This window comes from Cannabis sativa, chromosome 5 (assembly GCF_029168945.1).
Source record: "Cannabis sativa cultivar Pink pepper isolate KNU-18-1 chromosome 5, ASM2916894v1, whole genome shotgun sequence".
NCBI classification, from domain to species: Eukaryota; Viridiplantae; Streptophyta; class Magnoliopsida; order Rosales; family Cannabaceae; genus Cannabis; species Cannabis sativa.
The window spans coordinates 20,206,191-20,223,280 of NC_083605.1; positions in this window are offsets into that span (position 1 = coordinate 20,206,191).

Sequence of the window (17,090 nt, forward strand, 5' to 3'; positions counted from 1 at the left end):
AGTTCTTAATATAGTCATCTTCAAGGAAAGTGGCGTTTGTGGAAACGAACATTTTATCATCCTTGAGACTATAAAATAGTCCACCCCTAGTCTCCTTAGAATTTCCAACAAACATGCAAACCTCTGTTCACTTTTCTAGTTTGCCATCTTTCTTTCTTAAGACATGAGCAGGACACCCCCAGATTCTGTAATAGCGTAAACTAGGTATACGACCATTCCATAATTCTAAAGGTGTCTTAAAGACTGATTTAGATGGAACAACATTTAAAATATCAATTGCCATCTAAATAGCATATCCCTAGAAGGACGTGGGTAGAGTTGAGTAGCTAAGCATGGACCTAACAATTTCCAAAAGCGTGCGATTTCTTCTTTCTACAACTCCATTTTGTTGTGGAGTGCTAGGGGCAGTCAATTGGCATTAAATTCCAAGTTCAATTAAATGATCTTTGAACTGCATATCCATATATTCTCCACCCCTATCACTTCGCAAGATCTTTAAAGTTTTACCCAATTGCTTTTGAGCCAAAGCTAGAAATTCTTGAAACTTTTTAAACGTTTCAAATTTCTTATGCATAAGGTAAATATCACCATATCTAGAGTAATCGTCGATGAAAGTTACAAAGTACTCATAACCACCTCTAGCTTTGACATTCAGTGGTCCACAAAGATGTGAACGCACTATACCTAGTGGTTTCTTGGCAAGCTCTCCCTTTGCAGAGAAAAAATGTTTTGTCATTTTGCCTTCTAGGCAAGATTCACAAACTGGTAATTCACCTAAGGTGACATTTTTCAAGAGACCACCTTTGGTTAACCTGTGAAGTCTATCATAGCCTATATGACCAAGATGTAAGTGCCATAGATATATTTCGTCTTCATTATCGACATTTTGCTTTTTATGGTTTCTAGGTTTAGCTACCTTAAACAGTTCGTTATTCAGCGCAAATGGTTCATCTGGTCTTAGAACATAAAGCCCCTGTTCCATAGATGCAACACAAATTTTAATGTCATTTCGAGAAATGATGGAACCAGGACTCGAAAAATTCAATTTGTATTGTTGCAAATGTAAACATGAAACAGAAATTAAGTTTCTACTGAAATTTAGAATAAATAAGACATTGTCTAAATCTAAAATTTTGTTCTGAAACTTGAGTTTGGCTTTTCCTCTAGCTCTAACTGATACCATTTCGCCATTAACAACTTTAAGTTTCAACTCTCCGAATTTTAAATAATTACACTTTTCAAGCAATTGCAATGAACAACAAATATGGTTAGTGGATGCAGAATCAAGAATCCAGATGGATTTGTCATTCTTGAAAACACATGATTTAAAAACTAAAGCATTGAATAACACATAAGAGTATGTTATTTTACCAGGAACTTAGATCTACTCACAAGTATGTTGTTAATTTAAAAACAAGCAAATCGTTTTAAGTCCAAATTTCTTGCAAGCAAATTAATTACCATGGCTCTGGTGCCAGTTGTTGGAAGTTATTTTACCAGGATCTTAGATCTACTCACAAGTATGTTGATTTAACAACCTAAATATGAACTTCTAAAACGATATGAAATTAAACACATAAGAGTATCAGAAATCTTACAGTGATTGCAGCGGAATATATGTCTCCTCCCACTCAGATCTCTAACCCTTGATTCCTTTCTGTAGCAGAGTATAATCAAGATCTGAGCCCGACAGTCCTTCTTTGTTGTCTCTGAAATCTACACAGCCTTCCTCACTATGATTGAGGTATTACTTGATGTGTGTGGGCACTACTCTAGCACTCATACATTTCGAAACAGTGAAGGAAGAGAGAGAGAGAGGGTGGCGGCTCAGAGAGAATTTTCTGAGAGAAAATTCTTTCAGAATAATGTTGTGAAAAGGTTGTACAGTTGTATGTAACTCTGAAGCCTTTGCCTTCTATTTATAGAAGACCACCAAGGGCTATGATTGACATTTGGAATTGAAAAAATCAAAGGGAAAAGGAAGCTAAGTGGCCGGCCTAGGCAATGTGGAAACAAGGCTTGCCACTTTTCCAACTTTCCTTTTCCTACACTGATAGTTTCCTGTTTTGTGAAAAACTGCCAATTCCATTGTTCAACCATATTAATGACAAATCTAATTATTTAATAATTAAAATTAATTATCAAATAATATATTATCATTTATTTTATTAATAATGAAACTAACTAAAGTTTCCTAATTAATAAATATGCCCTTCAAAATCTCTATTTACTGTTTTGCCCTTAATAATTGCTAAATTCTCAAATAGACAAGTCCATCTTGAGAATTTTTAATTGATTAATTAAAATCAATTAAATGAGTCTTACAAGTAATATCATCTCAACAAGTGAGGGGACCATGGGTCTATATATCCGAGCTTCCAATAAGCAGATCTAGAATTTACCACTTAAATTCACTGACTTATTAATTCTTCGTTGAATCCACACATAGAACTCAGAATCGCACTCTCAGTATATAGAATGCTCTATATGTTCCACCATATAGACACATTATTAGTTATCCATTGTTATAATCCTAATGTGATCAATGCTCCTCTATATGGATGATCTACACTGTAAAGGGACTTAAATTACCGTAACACCCTACAATGTATTTTATCCTTAAAACACTTAACCCTGTATAAATGATATTTCAACTAAGTGAAATGAGTACTCAATCATTTATCTCGTTTGGTTAAGCTCGAAGGAAATCACCCTTTGCTTACTATTCGCCAGATAGAAGCTATAGATTCCATATTTATGTTAGCGCTCCCACTCAATCGCACTACCGTGTTCCCAAAATGTATGTATTGCCCAGACTAAAGATTTAGGCTTAACTAACAAATCAAAGAACACGAATAATACTCTTGAAATTAAGCCTAACCATATCAGGATTTAGATCATGTGATCTAGGATCAACTTATGATATTGAATTGAATAGATGTTTACGGTAAGTTTCAAAATCTAATTCAAAGTTCAATATCGGTCCATTCCAATGCATACTCCATGCATCCAACCTGAGCTTTACTTTAACCTATGTTCTAGAAAGAACATAACATTTCTCCAAATGTAAGTAAACTTTGTTGTAGATTGTCATATCAGTAAAACCCAGTGTTCTGATAAATCTAGGAATACTTTATTCACATAGTCATGTTTATTTTCCACTGTGTTGACAACACAATAAACATGTTCAAGTATGTGAAAGGGGTTTGGATGAATTTATAAATCAAATAGACAAGCAATTGATTAAGTGAACCAAAACATACACAAGTGAATGTAAAATTACTTCTATTACTTTATTGATATTGAATAATCTAGATTACATTGAAACAGAGTTTTATTTAGGGCATGAAACCCAACATTTGAGCCAATGCTAGAAATTCTTGAAACTTTTCAAACGTTTCAGATTTCTTATGCATAAGGTAAATATCACCATATCTAGAGTAATCGTCGATGAAAGTTACAAAGTACTCATAACCACCTCTAGCTTTGACATTCAGTGGTCCACAAAGATCTGAACGCACTATACCTAGTGGTTTCTTGGCAAGCTCTCCCTTTGCAGAGAAAAAACGTTTTGTCATTTTTCCTTCTAGGCAAGATTCACAAACTGGTAATTCACCTAAGGTGACATTTTTCAACGGACCTCCTTTGGTCAACCTGTGAAGTCTATCATAGCCTATATGACCAAGATGTAAGTGCCATAGATATATTTCGTCTTCATTATCGACATTTTGCTTTTTATGGTTTCTAGGTTTAGCTACCTTAAACAGTTCGTTATTCAGCGCAAATGGTTCATCTGGTCTTAGAACATAAAGCCCCTGTTCCATATATGCAACACAAATTTGAATGTCATTTCGAGAAATGATGGAACCAGGACTCGAAAAATTCAATTTGTATTGTTGCAAATGTAAACATGAAACAGAAATAAAGTTTCTACTGAAATTTAGAATAAATAAGACATTGTCTAAATCCAAAATTTTGTTCTGAAACTTGAGTTTGGCTTTTCCTCTAGCTCTAACTGATACCATTTCTCCATTAACAACTTTAAGTTTCAACTCTCCGAATTTTAAATAATTCCACTTTTCAAGCAATTGGAATGAACAACAAATATGGTTAGTGGATGCAGAATCAAGAATCCAGATGGATTTGTCATTCTTGAAAACACATGATTTAAAAACTAAAGCATTGAAATTACTGCTTAACTGTTTTTGCATTGCTCTTGTTGCTGGTTCAATCTTTTGTGAAAGATAATCTGAGGAAGTGGAATCACTTTCTCTATTCTTCTCAATTGAGCCTGAAGTAGTAGAATTATCGGAGGAATTATTCTCAATATCTTCAGCTTTTCTTTTGCCCTTATCTGCATAACTAGAGAAGGATCTCCATGCAAGTGACAATGTCCGTTCATAAGCACGCAACTCAGCGTCCAGCTTGTCTATGTCGGACGAGTTCCAATTGTTAATCACAAATTGGTTAAACTCAGGTGATAAGCTGTTGAGAATAAAATGAACTCTTTCCTCTCCAGATAAAACAATTCCCAGCATAGTTGCTTTCTCGAATTTCATGTTCATCATGAGCAAGTGTGAAGTGATACTCTGACCAGGAGTCATCTTCACACTTTGAAGTTCATTCCTAAAGGCATATTCTAGATGAGGATTGGGGTGTGGGTTATGCATTTTGACACTACAAATATAAATAAACAAAACTAAATTATAGGTTTAATAAATTCATACGCAAGTTCAGAAAATAACAAGTAAAGCAAATATGTTTGCGAAAATACTAAAATCTAAACATATTTATTATTTTCCAAGGTTACCAACATAATGAAATACAGTGTTCTGCTATCCAAGAGTCAAAGATAACATTAGTTGAATAGAGTAGTCAGCTCATCTAAAATGGATACCATTTTAGCAACCTTTTATTCGATCAAAATGAGAATCCAACTGTGACAGTCAGTCGTCCCGTGATCCGTAAGGGGAAACACTGGGTAAGCTGTGCAATCCCACATCGCCTGGGGAAGGTCAAGTGGGATGATTCTGAGACAGTGTAGGTATGGGACTACACAGTTGAAGAGGGCTTAAATGGATTGATTGGTACTACCTATGTCAACAAGGTGCATCTTATTTTTCGGTAGCCCATCACGAAAGAACTCCACAGTTAAGCGTGCTTGGCTTGGAGTAATTTAAGGATGGGTGACCTCCTGGGAAGTTTTCCCAGGAAGCGTGCGAGTGAGGACAAAGCGCGCTGGAAACACTCGTGTTGGTCTGTAGGGCCAGTCATCAATCCAGGAAGCAGCCAGAGTGGCGTACTCGTGTATAAGAGTCATTCATTCCGTGGGTGTAAGGATCCAATGGAGGCTTGAAGCGGGAACGTTACAAATGGTATCAGAGCCTTGACCCAGCCGGAAGTGTGGTCGACGAGGACGTCGGACCCCTTGAGGGGGGGGTGATTGTGACAGTCAGTCGTCCCGTGATCCGTAAGGGGAAACACTGGGTAAGCTGTCCAATCCCACATCGCCTGGGGAAGGTCAAGTGGGATGATTCTGAGACAGTGTAGGTATGGGACTACACAGTTGAAGAGGGCTTAAATGGATTGATTGGTACTACCTATATCAACAAGGTGCATCTTGTTTTTCGGTAGCCCATCACGAAAGAACTCCACAGTTAAGCGTGCTTGGCTTGGAGTAATTTAAGGATGGGTGACCTCCTAGGAAGTTTTCCCAGGAAGCGTGCGAGTGAGGACAAAGCGCGCTGGAAACACTCGTGTTGGTCTGTAGGGCCAGTCATCAATCCAGGAAGCAGCCAGAGTGGCGTACTCGTGTATAAGAGTCATTCATTCCGTGGGTGTAAGGATCCAATGGAGGCTTGAAGCGGGAACGTTACACCAACGTTCTCCCGGTAGGCGAGAGTCAAGGTTATTCTCATTCTATGAGCTTCCACTATTTTTTCATATTCTGTAAGTTTATTTCTAAGTAGTCATCGTAAGGGAGAATCTAATAGAAACGAAAACTTACAAAATACTTATCATATGAGATCTTACGGTGTTAAGTGCTTTCATCGAATAACCATCCATAAGGGGGATGAAGTCTAGCGTCTCGAGGTTATATTGAAAATATTTAACCATTGTAAGACCAACAATGGAGATCGAATATCTCTTTGATTAAAGCTCATGATTTAAAATAATGTATTTTTAGTTAATCATTTATTTTAATCTATATATTTCAATAATGAAAATTACAATTTAAGTTGATCCAAAATTAATTAAAAAAAAATAATTTTCAACTTTAATTTAATTTTCAAACAATAATTTCGAAAATCCATTTATAATTGAATATAAAATTTCGAAATTATATAAAATATAATAAAATAAATTTCTAAAAAAATATCTAATTTAAGTTGTTCTAAAATAACAAAATTTTCAACTTAAATATTTTTTTCAAAATTTAATTAAATATCAAATTAAGTATCTTAAACTAATCACCTTAATTTGAAAAATATCCCTATTTAAGTTGATCCAAAATTAACAAACTTTCAACTTAAAAAATATTTTAAAAAACATCTTAATAACTAATTTTCTAGAAGATTCTACTTAATTATTAATTTCAAAATATTCTAATTTAAGTTGATCCAAAATTTATTTGAAAAACTAATTTTCAACTTAAATATATTTTCTTTGAAAATTCAAATAATTAAGTATCCAGAAGAATCTAATTAGTTTCTCCCAGGGGAATGACGCTCGGCGTTTGTTGGCCTACAGTCTGGTAGGCTCTTCGTATCAGCACAGTAGCTTGCCGACTACGATCTTCGATCTCTGCATGGTGAACCCTTAATGCCTCCATCTCTTTGTCCCTCCATTCAGGGAACATACGCCTCTGTTCGTCAAACGCGAGGTTTACTGCGGTACGCAAATCCTCCTGATCATGATGCAAAGTATTGCTATGACCCTGCATGAGTCCGAGCGCAGCGCGGAGATTTTGCAATTCGGTTGCGTCTCCGATGGTCGTCTGGGCATTGATACCTAGTGGAATAGTCGTGTTATGAACGCCCTGGTTGTGTGCAGAACTGTTATACCCAGTCTATTGCACACCAAGCGCAGTTTCAGTAATAGGAGTTGTCCCACCATTCACCACCCTTCCTGTCTGTCAAAGATTGACAGCGGGTGGAACCCTTGAGCTCCCTGGGTCCTGCAATGTCGGATCCAGCGTCTATGAGTTTTCTGGGTCAGACAGGCCTCTACGAGTTTGCACCTGTTGGGTTTTATGCCCTAAATAAAACTCATTTCAATATAATCAGATTTACTTATAAATATAGATCAGAAATAACATTTAATGTTGCATGGTTCACATGATTTATTTCATGATTATATGTACAAAATGTATAAATTCATCTGAAACCCTTTTCACATACTTGATCCTGTTTATTGTGCTGTCAACACATTGGAAAGTAAACATGACTATGTGAATAAAGTTTCCTAGATTTATCAGACACGGGGTTTTACTGATATGATAATCTACAACAGAGTTTACTTGCATTTGGAAAAGTGGTATGTTCTTTCCAGAGCATTGGTTAAAGTAAAGCTCAGGTTGGATGCATGGAGTATGCATCGGAAGGGACCGATATTGAACCTTGACTTAGATTTATTAAAACTTACCGTAATATCTATTCAAGTCAGTATCGCCTAGTTGATCCTAGATCAAATGATCTTAATCCTGATATGATTAGGCTCAATCTTGAGAGGCTATTCGTGTTCTTTGATTTGTTAGTTAAGCCTACTCTTAGGTCAGGGTGATACGTACATTTTGGGAACACGGTAGTGCAATTGAGTGGGAGCGCCATCATAAACATGGAATCTATAGCTTCTATCTGGCGAATAGTAAGCAAAGGATGATCTCCTTCGAGCTTGACCAAACGAACATAAATGGTGGAGTACTCATTTCACATAAGCTGAAATATCATTTATACGGGGTCAAGTGTTTTAAGGAATAAATACATTGTAGGGTGTAACGGTAATTTAATCCCTTTACAGTGTAGATCATTCATATAGAGGATCATTGATCAAATTAGGATTATAACAATGGATAACTAATGATGTGTCTATATGGTGGAACATATAGAGCATTCTATATACTGGGAGTGCAATTCTGAGTTCTATGCGTGGATTCAACGAAGAATTAATAAGTTCGTGAATTTTAGTGCTAAATTCTTGATCTACTTATTGGAAGCTCGGTTATATAGACCCATGGTCCCCGCACTAGTTGAGATAATATTGCTTGTAAGACTCATGTAATTGGTTTTGATTAATCAATTATAATTCACAAATTAGACTATGTCTATTTGTGAATTTTTTCACTAAGTAAGGGCGAAATTGTAAAGAAAGAGTTTTAGGGGCATATTTGTTAATTATGATACTTTGTATGGTTCAATTAATAAATATGATAAATGACAATATTATTTAATAATTATTTATAGTTATTAAATAGTTAGAATTGGCATTTAAATGATTGAATTAGAAAATTGGCGTTTTTGAGAAAATCGGATGCAGAAAAGATAAAACTGTAAAATTGCAAAAAGTGAGGCCCAAATCCACTTGTATAGGGCCAGCCACTTTTGTAGGCAATTTAAACTAATATTTTCATTATTTTAATGCCAAATAATTCAAACCTAACCCTAGTGGAATGCTATAAATAGATAGTGAAGGCTGCAGGAAATTTACACTTAAATTTCTACACTTCTGATTCAGAAAAAAACTGAGCCTTCTCTCTCCCTATCTTTGGCTGACCCTTCTCTTTCTCTTTCCCTCTTCAATTTCGAAAATCTTAGTGTGAGAGTAGTGCCCACACACAGCAAGTGATACCTCAATCATAGTGAGGAAGATCGTGAAGAAAGACATTCAGCAAAAGGAGTTTTAGGATCAAAGATTCAGAGAAAGAGATCCAGGTTTAGATATTGATAATGCTCTGCTACAGAAAGGAATCAAGGGCTAAATATCTGAACGGAAGGAGTCATATTATTCTGCTGCACCCAATGTAAGGTTTCCTAAACTTTATATGTGTTTACTTTATCGTTTTAGAAAGTTCATATTTAGGATGTTAATAAACATACTTGTGAGTAGATCTAAGATCCTGGTAAAATAATTTCCAACAACTGGCCTCAGAGCCATGGTAATTGATTTACTTGCAAGAAATTTGGACTTTAAAACGATTGTTTGTTTGTTTTTGGATGGTATCATGTTGTATTGAGTGTTATTTGATGATTGATTGGTGTTTGTGAATTTTTGTTAAAAATATTGAATATCTGTTTCTGAAATTATTTTTATTGGATAGTATGAAAAAAATTAAGCAAGTTACTTTTTTACAGAACTCAATTTCGATTTAATTTGAATTAGTTATGATTTTTTGAAGATTCGAAAAAATCAGAGCTTTGCTGAAATTTTCCTGCGATCGCGAAAACTGTCCGTACAGCTCACAATTTTTTCGTTTTTCTTCGTTTTTTCATGCTTTTTCATGGAATTAACTTCCGATTTTTTGTGTAGTTCTGTATTTATACTATTACTATTCCTAATTCAATTCTAATTATCATTTTGAATTAATTTAATATTTTTTAAATTTAATCAAGATATTAGTGTAATTTGAATTTGAAAATAGTTAGTATCTATCTTTTTGCTTAATAATCTATCTTATTTTAAAATTTGATTATATCTTATCTTATTTTTAAATATAAGGTCAGATTTTAAATTTTTAAATTAAATCTTTTTCTAAATAATTTGACCTTATTTAAATTTAAAATAAGATAACAATAATCATGTAATTTTAAATAGATGTAAGATATTTTGCTAACTTTTAAATTTTGTTATTTTATTTAAATTACATTTAAAATCTGAAAAAGATATTCATTTATCTTTTTAATTTTTTATTTAATTTTTATTTATAAAATAACATTTAATTTTTAAAAGTAGTTAGCAAATTTTGAAATGATATTTAGGTTGGTTGAAACCTAATTTTTTCAAAATTGTAGGTTTAATTTTAAATTTAAATTTTTTTTAAAATTTCGAATATTTCAAATTTTACTTTAAATTTTCGAAAATAAATATTTTATTTATTTTATTAATTATTTCGAAATTAATAATTTAATTTAAAATTAAATAAATCCTACATCCAACTATCCAGCTAACCTTGTTGCAGGAGTATGTGTTTTAGCTTGTGTGTAAGTTTTCAAAACCTATTATTACTTGATTGCAAATAGCAATGGTTACTTTTTGCCAGATCTAATGATCTGATGGCTCCCTTGGTCAAGTTAATAATTTGTAACAGGTAAATTTACAATCTTCTTTCATCTGTGTATGACCTAGCAACATGATAGGACCCATCCAAAGTGTGCCTGTGTGAGCCTATGTGTTTAATTTTATTATAGATGCATATAGGTTGTTGTTGCTAAAATAAATTATCATAGTTCTTGATAGAATTTATTTAGGCCCATTTAGTTTTTGGGCTTATTCAATTAATAACAGTTGTTCTTATTAAGGTTAAATTCCTCTCTTTTGGGCCTTGTGTGAGAGTTGGGAGCCATAGAAGTGGGTACGACATACTGAACCCAGCACCCCCTCACATGAACCACCCCAATTGTGAAGGCCCATTTGCCTGATTTGAATAACTGTACTAGATTAATTAAACTAGTTTAACCTAATAAAATTGATTAGCAACATAATTAATTTCATTTATTTTGAAATTAATTTAAGAAAATTATAGTTTAAAGAATTCTTTATTCTAAGCTAAACTATATGTATTTTCTTGTATTTAATTAAATATAGAATTATAACCATCTAGATTCTTTCTGTAGCTTAATTTAAATTTTTCATTAAATATTCCTATTTAAGTTGATATTTAGTTATCTACAACTAACCAACATAAATCTGAATATCTTTTGAATTTCAAATTTCAAAATTAAGTTGAGAAATTTTAGGCATTGGTTAATAAGATTCTTTAGATATTTTTTAAGTTAATATTTTTCGAATATTAACTTAAAATGGAATATTTTCAAATTAAGTGGTTACAACTTAATTTTTGATATTTAATTAAATTTAAATTTAAAAATATTTAAGTTCTAGATTTTTTCTAATACAACTTAAATTAGATATTTTTTTCAAATTTTGTGGAAAAGATACTTAGTCAAATAAGATATTTTCTAGATAGTTATTTCTAGACTACTTATTATTTCTAATATTAAATAGGAAAATATTATAAATTGTGAAATTAATTATTTAAATAATTAATTTTGGTACAATTTATTTTAAGTATATTCTTTCCTAGTATTAAACTAGAGATTAATAATTAAGTTGTAAATTAATTATTTATTTTAATTAATTCTTGGATCAACTTAAATCAATGATTTTTTCATTTATTGATTAATTTAAAATAAATTGAATTAAAGTATATTATTAGAAATTGAATTAATTAGTCAAAGGAAAATCTAGATAGATGATATTTTTGCTTGAAGTATTTTTCTAGTGTATTTAATTAAATAGAAAATTAATATTTAAGTTGATTTTCATCATCATACTTAAATATTTGAAATTTTTCTTATATATTTAATTAAATAGGAAAATTATATTTTCTATTGTAAATTAATTTTATTAATTAATTTTGGGCCAACATTAAATTAGAATAATTTTTCCAGGATTAATTTTTTATTTTAACATGCATTTTCGAAAATTGTATCCTTGAATACTTTAATTTTTCGAAATGCAATATATATTTATAGAAAATTAAATTTGAGTTGTAAATTAATTTAAATTAATTTTGTAACAACTGAAATTTAATATTTTTCTAAATATTTTATTGGAAATTATTACTAAGATTGAAATAATTCATGTTATTTTCTTATCCATCTAAGTAAAATTTATAAATATTAAATTAAAATTTATATTTAGAATTTTTTATTCTAAATTGGAAATTTTAATTAAATAAATATATATTTAAAATAAATAGATTAAATAAAGAGAATCAAAGAAAATACAACTCTCTTTAAATAATGAGCTTTATTATTAAGATATTCGATCTCCATTGTGGGTTTTACACCGCGTTTGTTTTAGTGAGTAATCCTCCCTAATGGAGGAACGTTCATTAGCAATTTCGCACCGTTTAACCTCGCATGATAAGTAGTTTGTAAGTGTTTTGTATGGTATGGATCACCCTAATGGTGGCGACCATACTTGACTTGCAAATTATGAAACAATGGTGGAAGCTCATAAGATAGAATTGCCTTGACTCTCGCCTAAACGGGACAACGCTGAATTCCAATCTTGATCGAATAAAAGGTTGCTAGAATGTTTAACATTTTAGACGAGCTGACAACTCTATTCAATTAATGGTAGCTTTGACTCTCGCCTAAACGGGACACTGATATCAGTTTGTTGAAAACCTTAGAAATTATTTAGGATTGTATGTTTTAGTATTTTCACTTGTCATTCCTACTTGCTATATGCTTATAATTTCTGAATTGTGTATGAATTTATATTGAACCATGTTATTTTCTGTTATTAAGTTGTAGTTTAATTTCGAATCTTCATTGTTGGTCTAACTTGGCTTGTTTATCTAATGAAATAAATCCCTAGTGGATTTTCACCATTAGACATACATAATAGTGTTAGATCTCGAAAGATAAATATTGTGTATGCGACATCTAGCTGTTCATCAATTGATGACACCTTAGACTAGTATTTTTACGATATGAAACAAGAAGATTGTATAAATAAGATTACTTTGACTTTCGCTAATCGAAGCATCGTTGGATTCTTATTTTAAACGAAATTATCCTAATTCCTCTTAGCTTATTCATTTCGAATTAGCTCAATAACATATCATTGGATGAATGGTCTATAAATCATTTCATGTCATTCTATATTTTCTCTTAAGAAATTAAATGACGCATACGATTATAATCTCGAAATTCTATTCCCAATTGATATAAATCCTCAATCTTAGAAATCTCCTACGTGTATGGGCAAATCTGACTTAGAGTTTAAATAGTAGTGGTGGTCCAAGAAAGAATTTACTCATTATATTTGGTTGAATTTAAGTCTTTGACTTTAATTTTAGAATCCAAACAGAAATTTTCTTATATTTCTAATTCCAGATACAATACAGTTACACTTTCTCAAGTGTTTAATATCCATCTTTTATTAATGGATTCAAATTGTATGGAATATGAGTTAGGTATTCTGTGACCAGGATCCACTTGCACTATTCTAAGAATTCTTTTAAAACCTAAGTCATCAAAAGACACTACCACATTTTTTTTAATCTATGGCATTTGTATCTTGTTCATAGTAGATTTGACAAGATCAATCTCTGCAAAGAGTTAATATGCCTACATCCACTGAAAGTAGTTCATCTCATTCGCAGATGGATGTACATTCAGGGGTGGATATGAGTTTTTCGTTGTATTCTTAAAACAATAACTCTAGATTATACCTTATGCAAAGAAATTTGAAATGTTTGAAAAATTTCATTAATTTCTAGCAATGGTTAAAACCATTAAGGTAAGTGGTTAAAGATCTTGCGAACTGATAGGGGTGGAGAAATAGTTAGTAGATATGCAGTTCAAAGATCATTAAATTGATTTTTGAATTATATCCAAATTTACCTCCCCAGAAATTTCGAGTTGCATGTTGATGATTAGTTACTAGTCGTTTCCTAATTCCTTCTATGGTAATACAATTTCAGAATGATGTAATGGTTGTATACTTAATGTAAATCATTACTAGATTCATGGATGACCTAATCAAAATCTTAAGAAAAGTTAGAACCGTTAACCATGGTTTGTTAGCTATTCTAAGTGATTAGGGGTGGACCATCCCATTGTCAATAGATAAGAAAATGTTTGTTCAAATAAATACTACTTTTCTAAGATAATGACTAAGTCTGAAAACAAGTAGCAAATAAAGGAGATATTTTTCTTGATTCCAAAAGTGTTCAATCATCTTATATAACATATGATGATCCCACTGCCTCTGTTGTCTTGTCACAACCGAAGAGATCAATACCATTTAGTTTTCTTCGACATAATTCATGGTCCCTTGTCGTAGTGGGAGAGTTTCTAGGAACTCACCTTCTTATGACTTGGGAGACACTAGTGATTAAAATCCATTGTGAGTTTAAACAAGTAATGGATTGTCAAGATAAGAAACTAAGAAGAAAGCCAATAGAACTATGGTTTAATCCATTCACATGGAGTAACCTAAAGTTTTCTATTACAAGGACATAAAAGGAAATTTTTGTTTATGAGTCTATTCAATGGACTTAACAGAACTTCCTGTTCCTAGTATTATAGGTTTGAGTTTATCTAAACCTATGGCTTGTGGTATACCTGGTATTACTTACTCTAATGCAAGCAACTTACTTTAGTAAGATGCTGAAGCATTTTCTTTCTAATGGCAATCTATAGAAGCTTCACAACTTCTTAGACATAGATTTTATTTATCTAAGGAAAAGTCTCAACTATTCCAGAAAAGATAAAGCCATGAAAGAATTTCTTAAATCAACAGTGAGAGGTCTTAGATATGCTTTTGTATGCCTTAGACCGTACACTGTTGAGTGGGAGTAATGAGTAGGTATCGATTAATCCGGGGAGAAGAACATTGGAAGACAATCAAGTAAATCTTAAGATAAAGAAGAGGAACTATATGTTAGTCTATAAGGGTGTGTTTAAAACTCTTAGACTACACCATATCAGATTTCAAAATTTGCCTTTGTGCTAGTAAATCTTTCTGATAAGATGGTGATTACTCTGGGGGTGGAATAGTGATTTTGGAGAAATGTAAAAACCTATCTGAAGTCTCTAGGTCTACCAGAGAGGGACTTAATGTTAAGGTTGCAGAAAAGGTACTTATTCAGTCTAAGGAAAGTTCTATACATTTTTGGCATCATTCCAAATTGCCTTAAACTACTAGTGTTAATTTCCTGACTAACCAAAAGTAGTTGCCAAAGATATAGAATCCAGTATCCCAAGAGAGTAGACATATAGAGAGGAATTTCACATTATCAATGATTTGGTGATTAAAGGAAGAGTAATGGAGGAGAAAAGGTTGTGTTTAATTCAACCTTTCAGATCCTATTACGAGGAGTTTACTACTACTACACTTGATTTGTATATCAAGGTGTTGAGATTATTTGAAATGCACTTTTTGTTTTATATTAGTGCAAGTGGGAGTTTGTTGGGTTTTATGCCCTAAATAAAACTCATTTCAATATAATCAGATTTACTTATTAATATAGATCAGAAATAACATTTAATGTTGCATGGTTCACATGATTTATATCATGATTATATATGTACATAATGTATAAATTCATCTGAAACCCTTTTCACATACTTGATCCTGTTTATTGTGATGTCAACACATTGGAAAGTAAACATGACTATGTGAACAAAGTTTCCTAGATTTATCAGACATAGGGTTTTACTGATATGATAATCTACAACAGAGTTTACTTGCATTTGGAGAAGTGCTATGTTCTTTCCAGAGCATTGGTTAAAGTAAAGCTCAGGTTGGATGCATAAAGTATGCATCGGAAGGGACCGATATTGAACTTCGACTTAGATTTATTAAACTTACCGTAATATCTATTCAAGTCAATATCGCCTAGTTGATCCTAGATCAAATGATCTTAATCCTGTTATGATTAGGCTCGATCTCAAGAGGCTATTCGTGTTCTTTGATTTGTTAGTTAAGCCTACTTTTGGGTCAGAGTGATATGTACATTTTGGGAACACGGTAGTGCAATTGAGTGGGAACGCTAACATAAACATGGAATCTATAGCTTCTATCTAGCGAATAGTAAGTAAAGGATGATCTCCTTCGAGCTTGACCAAAGGAAAATAAATGGTGGAGATCTCATTTCACATAAGCTGAAATATCATTTATACGGGGTTAAGTGTTTTAAGGATTAAATACATTGTAGGGTGTAACGGTAATCTAATCCCTTTACAGTGTAGATCAATCATATAGAGGATCATTGATCAAATTAGGATTATAACAATGGATAACTAATGATGTGTCTATATGGTGGAACATATAGAGCATTCTATATACTGAGAGTGCAATTCTAAGTTCAATGCGTGGATTCAACGAAGAATTAATAAGTTAGTGAATTTTAGTAATAAATTCTTGATCTACTTATTGGAAGCTCGGTTATATAGACCCATGGTCCCCGCACTAGTTGAGATAATATTGCTTGTAAGACTCATATAATTGGTTTTGATTAATCAATTATAATTCTCAAATTAGACTATGTCTATTTGTGAAATTTTCACTAAGTAAGGGCGAAATTGTAAAGAAAGAGTTTATAGGGGCATATTTGTTAATTATGATACTTTGTATGGTTCAATTAATAAATATGATAAATGACAATGTTATTTAATAATTATTTATAGTTATTAAATAATTAGAATTGGCATTTAAATGGTTGAATTAGAAAATTGGCGTTTTTGAGAAAATCAGATGCAGAAAAGATAAAACTGCAAAATTGCAAAAAGTGAGGCCCAAATCTACTTGTATAGGGCCAGCCACTTTTGTAGGGAATTTAAACTGATACTTTCATTATTTTATGCCAAATAATTCAAACCTAACCCTAGTGGAATGTTATAAATAGATAGTGAAGACTTCAAGAAAATTACACTTCTGATTCAGAGAAAACTGAGCCTCTCTCTCTCCCTATCTTTGGCCGACCTCTTCTCCTCTTTCTTCTTCATTGAAATTTTGAAATTCTTAGTGTTAGAGTAGTGCCCACACACAGCAAGTGATACCTCAACCATAGTGAGGAAGATCGTGAAGAAAGACTTTCAACAAGAAGGAGTTTCAGCACTAAAGAATCAGAGAAAGAGATCCATGTTCAGATATTGATAATGCTCTGCTACAGAAAGGAATCAAGGGCTAGATATCTGAATGGAAGGAGTCATATTATTCTGCTGCACCCAATGTAAGGTTTACTAAACTTTATATGTGTTTTATAGAGTAGATCTTCCTACTTGTGAGTAGATCTAAGATCCTGGTAAAATAATTTCCAACAAATATATAAGAAAGCAATAATAAGACACATG